The following is a 7,549-nucleotide window of genomic DNA, read 5'->3' as shown; positions in this document are numbered from 1 at the left end:
TGCAGGATCGGTCCCGCAGAATGTTGTGGAGCCGGGGGGGGGATGCCCCGTTGCTTGGCAACAGCACCAGCTCCGCACACGCCCTCCCGGCCTCGCCCCGCCCCGCATCTCCGCGGAACGAAATCTCGGGCTTCCAATCCGGCTCTCACATTTCGAGGTTTTCATTGGTTGGCGGGAAAAGGGGGCGGGTCTCTGAAGCGGGTCGCGCCCCCAGTCCGACGTTTTCTGGAGGAAATATTTATTGATGGGGGGGAGAGGAGGTTATATTCCTCCCCCTTGGTGAAAATGTTTGGGGTGTTTTCTTTTGCACGATTACTTGGACTTCATTTAAGTGCTGGCGGGGATTGCTCTTTGTGGCTTGCCAGAGCTTCTTTGCTATTGATAGTTTTAGAGGAGGTAGCTATGTTTTCTGTCTCCTGGAGGAAAGTTTACAACAGAACCCTAAAACACATAGGCCTTAAGTTGCTACCTTTATTTATTTATTGAAAATATTTTTAGCCCGCTTTTCTCCTTGAAGAGGACCCAATGTAGCTTCCACAACTAAAGTATTTAAAGTTGAAAACAGTTGAGTATACAACAGTGGTTAACCTTATTAAAATACAATATTTAAAACTACGAACAATGAATAAAGAGGCATCTTACATCAGCAGGCAATATTAAGGCAAAGCTGAATAAGTATACTTTTAAAAAAATAAATGCCACTCTGAGAAATGGAAAATACAAGTACTAAAAATCTAATCAAAGCAATAATGCATAGCAATCTATCTAAAAATCACCCATTATCCAAGAGTTAATGAATATTGAGAATGTTCTGCTTGTGAAACTGATATTTCATTCCACATGTCATTCTGCTTTCATATGTTTGAGGACGTGGATGTATCCACGGAAGCTCATATTAAAATATAGTTAGTCTTTGAAGTGCCCAATGTTCTTGTCCTGTTTTGTTTCTTTGGATTTTGCTCTCTGCTAGACAGAAATTCAAACTGGGTGGCAGATAGGTTCTGTAGAACAATATTGTGATATTATCTGTAGGATTGTTGTGATCACCTGTATCAATATCAATAGTAATTTTAATGTTCGGGTTTGACAGCAATTTTATAAATTCTACTTGTTACTACAACCAGAACAAGTAGGATTTGTGTGTGCCATGGTGATCAGTGGCATCATACATACAGCTAAGAGAGGAGTGAATGCTTCCACAAAAAATAATGGAGAATTCCCTGATGGAGTAGCTAAACTTTGCCTGTTGAGCTGGAGAGAGTCAACTGATTCCATATTCCCTGAGATTGACCCAAAAACCAGAACACCTAAGTTGATTCTTAAAAGTTTGTAGTTCTCCATCTTGGAATTACAGTGGTGCCTTGCTAGACAATGATAATCCGTTCCACTGAAATCGCTGTTTAGTGAAATCATTGTCTAGCGAAAAGCATTTCCCCATTGGAATGCACTGAAACCTTTTAATGTGTTCCAATGGGGAAGAATCGTCGTTGTCTAGCGAAGATCATAGGAAAGCCGCTTTGCGAACCACCGATCAGTTGTTTAAATTGCTGTCTTGCGAAGCTCAGGTCCCCCAAAACACCTGTTTCGTGAGCGTGGAGGAAGCTGTCAAAATCGTTGTCTAGCGAAAATCGGTTTGCGAAGCAGGGACCAAACATAGGAATCACAGTTTTGCGAATCGCTATAGCGATCGCAAAAAGTCAATGTGTAGCGAAAAAAACTATCATGTGGGGTAACTGTCTAGTGAGGCACCACTGTATACCTCTAGTTTCTGCACTGAGCTGCCAAATCTGTAAGAGACTCTCATTTTCTCTCCCCACCTCCCCACCCCCAGTTCTGCAGTGCCCAGCCTGATAAAAAAAATCTTGCCAGGTTCACGTTTTTACAGTTTCTCAGGGGTTCCAGAAAGATAGTACCCAAACGCTGTTACTAGCATATTTGGTTTTACTAAGGGCTCGTCCACACTGCTCATTTTGGAGCAGGCAGCTACAGACTAAGTAGGGTTGCCTGAGGTTGGGTGGAGGTGCAATATGCCACTTGGTGTGACCCTCACATCCAAGTGGCATTGTCATAGTTCAAGTGACCCTATTTGGTCCAGTGCCTTGTGTTTTGAATTTCTGATATTGTGAGTTGACTTAAAAAGCAAGCCACTTCAGGATATCACCAGACTGAATATTTCCTCTGCTCCTCAGCAGAGGGGCATTGAATGTGATTTTTTTTTCCAGATTGGTGTACCATCACCAATGCACTGCACCACTTATAAAGCAATAAAAACATTGTGTGTGTGTGAGGGAGATGTTTTTGTTTTGTTTTGTTTGCTGTCTCTTAAAGCAGTGGTCCCCAACCTTGGGCCTCCAGATGTTCTTGGACTACAGCTCCCAGAAGCCTTCACCACCACCTCTGCTGGCCAGGATTTCTGGGAGTTGAAGTCCAAGAACATCTGGAGACCCAAGGTTGAGGACCACTGCCTTAAAGGACTAGTCAAGAAATGGCCAACAGCCAAATCCACTCATTCGGTTGTTGGCAGTATCTCAGTTGGCCCTTCAGAGATTTTCAAAACATCTTCATAAATGATGAAGAGCGTCAGCTATGATATACCAGAATCTTGGGGGTGGGTGGGGGAAAATCACTTTCCCTCCCTCTCCACTGAGCAGCAGAAGAAATGTTCAATTTCCCAATGTTCTGAAGTGGCCGTGCGTGGTATCAGAAATTCATAACAAAAGAAATTGTGATAACCAGAAGGCGCACTTTTGGTCCTTTTGGAGCACTGGAAATAGACTAAATCAGAGTCTTCCTTCCTGTACCAAAAAAGTAGACATGAAAGGTGCAGGAAGGGACACTCTCAGGATGGTTTGGTTTGCACCAGGGATCATGTTATGTATCCACCAGGAAAGCGAGTGAACCAGCCCATCCCTGTAGCAGACCAAACAGCAGCCTGGCTGATCACCTCATCTTCTGTATGCTTTCTTTCCCCACCCCATTGCAATTATAAACAAAAATGAAAACCCACTCTCGCTTTTTAAAGAAATCAACTACTCTAAGAAGAAATACTAAATGTGACTGAGGAGATACTGCCTGTACACTGGAGAGCGCCGGGGGTGTACCTTTCAGCTAACTGTTAAGTCTACAAGTGGACTCCACAGCAAAAGGGGACAGTGATGGAGCTGGTCAGCCAGCCACAGCCCTTCCATTCCATCTCCCGCACAGTGCGCTGTCCATCCTCCCAAAGGTCCGTCCGTATTCTGTGACCACTGAGTACTCTTATGTCCTCATTAGGCTACAGAGGGTGCAGGTCCATATCCTTCCATTCTTGTTGGGATTTTGCATCAAACACTCGATCCCACCACCACCCATGTTTCCCGATAACCATTTTTCTGTGTGGCTGGTTGCCAGTTTGGATACAGGAGCAAGGACGCTCATGACAGAACATCAGAAATAGGTATTTATGTACTATAAGGCAATCCTCTTTGCATAACATGTGATGAATGAGGAAAGTGGAAAGAATATGGACCCCATCATCTACTGCTGTACTAGTCAGCATAGCCAATGGTGAGGGATGATGGCAGCTGTAGTGCAATGAGGCCCAGAGGCTCACCTAAAGCCCCTTTCCCTAAGCGTCTCAGAAACGGAGAGCCGGAAGGGACCTGCTACGTACTAAAGAGATGTGATGGAAAAGTACTTTAATTGGCCTGTGCACTTACAGGGATAAGAGCTCAAAATGCAGCATGTTCCCTCACTTTCATGGGGAATTCAGAGATGGATACAAGTACCTTTGAGTCATCAAAATCGCTAGGCACACACTTTACAGGCCATGCAAATCAAAGCCACATTTTAGGAATGAGTAGTAATTTGGATTTATCTTTATAGGTGTAGTAATTTTATTGCACCATTAGGAGGCATAACATTCCCTTCCAACCTGAGCTCTACAATGCACTGTTTATTGGATTTTCACTCAGAATGCTAATTTCCCATATCTGATCTTCACGATATCCATCAGTGTAATATCTAGTTTACTCCAGTGGTTTGGTCTCATGTGTGGCTTTGTACTAAACAAATGGTAGACATTTTCTTGTTTTTTTGCATTGAAACTTCCTGATAGCTCCTGAAATGTCATGCTCTGGGTGAAAATCTTCAACCCCAGACACTAGCGGTTTGTCTATATAATTTATGCTTGTCTGTGTAATCTTGAAGGCTTCCACCTGGAACTTAGAGGAGTCTGGTTTTCATGGTTCAAAATCAAAGCTGAAGATAGCTTATCTATTTCACATGCACTTTAACTGTGTGTGAGAGAGCGAAGCCTTCAAAAGCATCTGAACAAATGTTAATGCATTGTCATGTTTTCATAGGAGTTAGCCTTTCTGATTCTTTTTAAAAGGTTTTTTTTTTTAAAAAGCAGAATGCAATTTACACACCTTTGCAGAGATTCCACTTTGTGTGTGTGCATGTGCATGTGTGTGCAAGCACATTAGTAGTTAATGTGAAATTGTGCAAAAGCTGTTGAGTGTTTCATAAACTTTAATGAATGTAAAAAATAAATCTCTTTATTTAAAAGCTGAGAAAATAAACACAAGCAAAGATAGCAATTCTGCTACACAAGTGTCAGAAGGAGAGAAACTATTTCAGAGAAGATGCAAAGAGATGGTGCAATGGCTTCACGGCTGCATTGCCCTTGAGCGCTGCCTGGGGGCTGTTCAGCAATGGATGCAGGTAAATGGACTGAGGCTGAATCCAGGCAAGACGGAGGTCCTTCGGGTGGGTGTCCCAGACATCAGTGGTCTGGGAAACTCCCTTTCTTTTTGAGGGGGGGGACTCTTACCACCAAGAATGAGGTTCGCAGTTTGGGTGTACATCTGGACCCAGCGCTCACCATGGAGATCCAGGTGTCATTAGTAGTCTGTTCCGCACATTTCCTCCCTCGGCGGATTGCCCAGCTGCGTCCCTATCTTGTTATGGGGGCACTCATAGTCTCAAGATTAGACTACTGTAATGCACTCTATGTGGGGCTGCCTTTGAGACTGACATGGAAACTTCAGATGGTATAAAATGTGGTGGGCAGACTTCTTAATGGGGTGAAAAGGTACCAACATATTTCCCCCACACTGAGTGCCTTCCATTGGCTTCCCATCCATTTCCGCGTTGATTTCAAAGTTCTTACAATTACATATAAAGGCCTAAATGGTTTAGGACTTTGGCAGAGTGCCTTCTCCCACCCAGCTCTGCCAGAGTCATTCATTCCAGCCAGGCTGGACGACTGAGGGGCCTTCTAGGGAAGTCCAGAAGGAAAGAACAAGGAGTAGGGCCTTCCAAGCAGTGGCCCCTCACCTTTGGAATGACTTGCCAGTGGAGATCCGCCTGGCTCCCTCTCTGGGTGTTCAGGAATAAACTTAAAACCTGGCTATTTGGGCAGGCTTTCCCTCCTGCCATATCTTAATTTCTTATACTTTTGCCACCTTGGATCTATACGTTTTTTGGTTTTATTGTTTTTACATTTGTAAACTGCCCAGAGTAGACATTTGGTCTAGATGGGTGGGATAGAAATCAAATATTTTTTTTTAAAAAAATCAGAAACAGACCATCTTGCCATCTTTTATGAGTCAGCCCATCAATCACCCACCACATGGACAAGTATGCAAAGAGGATTGCCATGTTGGTCCATGAGAACAGAATGATCTAGAATCCACAGGGCGGCAAATTTTTGTTGGGATAAACATACAAGTTTTACAGAAATGTGCAAGCTTTCAGGTTCTCCAGAACTCTGCTGGTAGTTGTTAAAACAAGCCAGGTGGTATTTTTAAAATGTTTGGGTGGGGTGCTGGTGGAGAGAAACAGGGAGATTTTGGCCCGATATTGTTGTGGTCATGAGATCATCTCTTGAACCCACTCCCATGACGTAGACATACTTGTAAACAGAAGAAAGAAGTACAGATTTAAAAAATTATAATCTTCTGGTTCTGCTTCCCACCATTTCATATTCCTACTGTGATGATGTTCGGCTTGAAATCCAGTATGTGGGTGGGTCAGGATCTTCATTTGAACAGCAGAACAAGAACAAAAGCTTCGACAGCAGGCCCACACTGGTTGTGTGGCAGTTCTACATTTTTCTTGATTCTTACATAATGGCTGCTTGGCGTGCCTTTACATACACCTTATTGCAGCACAAAGTTCACAACTTATTTCCTTGTTGCTCTTTCACACTAAAACTTTATGCTGTATCATTTAAATCATATGCCACTTTTGGCACCCATTATAAGATAAGCAAGTGACTTATCTTAGAGGTTCCTATTCCACCTTTTTTACCCCCCCCCCACTGGATCCAATAAAGAACCTTATCACATTTTATTAGTCCTTGACCTCACTGGGAGAGAATGTATTTATGTGACTGTTATGACAACAACCAAAAAAAAAAGCCCTACCCTGCCACCTCCATGAATCAGCCTCTTGTTATAACAGACCGTCAGCCCAGTGACTGCAAGTGACAGGAACGTAAGTTATCCAAAGGATTTCATACACCAGGAAATATTTTAAAGTAATCAGTATCCAAATTCTGAAAGTGATTAAAGAATGTGGGTTTTTTTAAAAAATGCGAGGAAGGCACACGGGAACAGAGGCACATGCGTCAGAGTGTAATTGACACCTACAGAAATATTCGGGTTACATTCACAAAACAACAGCCCAGAGTACAATTTTCAGAAAAAGAAAAGAAAAAGAAGGGAAAGAAGAAGAAAAAATCCGGATCTTACTGACCTTGATTTATGTGTTCTGGTTCATGCTCTAATTTTTATTGTTCTGACATCTTGGCAGACTATATGTAACTAGGTTATATATACTATTTTCTGTTTCACTTGAAAATCCTACAGCCATTAAGTAAAACCCATTCTGTTATGCACAAGCAGTTCAATAATGGAGCAGGTTTTTCTTTTTAAGCAGAGGTAGGATGGCCATCTTTCATAGGATATGGAGCAGAGGGCTAAAACAGAGGAGCTCAAGCACCAACGCCTTAAAGATCATTCAGGGACCAAACAGCACTACCTTTTGTTCAATCCTATCGTGCATAAATATTTAGTACCAGATTGTGATCCTGTAAACTGCCCTTGAGGCCGGGCTCACAATCCAGTTCTTAGCACCATTCCTCCTTCTAGGGCTAAATTCACATGTTAGGAACAGGAGATTTACCTTTGATTTGTGATAAAATGCATCAGTACTGCTTTACCCCCAGCAAAACACTTAGCTTTACATTTTGGCCACTCCATTTTGCTAGCACTGCCCAACCACACGGGGGGGGGGGGGGGTTGTCTGCCTAGAATACCAGTAAGCATTATTATACCTGTGTTAAAAGTAAAAATATTCATTCTCCACATCAAACTCTTGACGACATTCTTGATCTGAATGCCTCATTGTGGCTGACCAATAGCATGTCTGACTTCTAGCAAAGTTCCAGCAAATTTTAGTGAAAGGCGCTGTCCAATGCTCAGGCGGTTTTCAATAGGCATAAATGGGATCAGCAAAAGTAAAAACTGCCTTCATTATCAGTTGTTGCTATAAAACAGAATTA

This window comes from Pogona vitticeps, chromosome 1 (genome assembly GCF_051106095.1).
Source record: "Pogona vitticeps strain Pit_001003342236 chromosome 1, PviZW2.1, whole genome shotgun sequence".
Classification (NCBI taxonomy): Eukaryota; Metazoa; Chordata; class Lepidosauria; order Squamata; family Agamidae; genus Pogona; species Pogona vitticeps.
Note: the sequence above shows the minus strand (reverse complement) of the source record.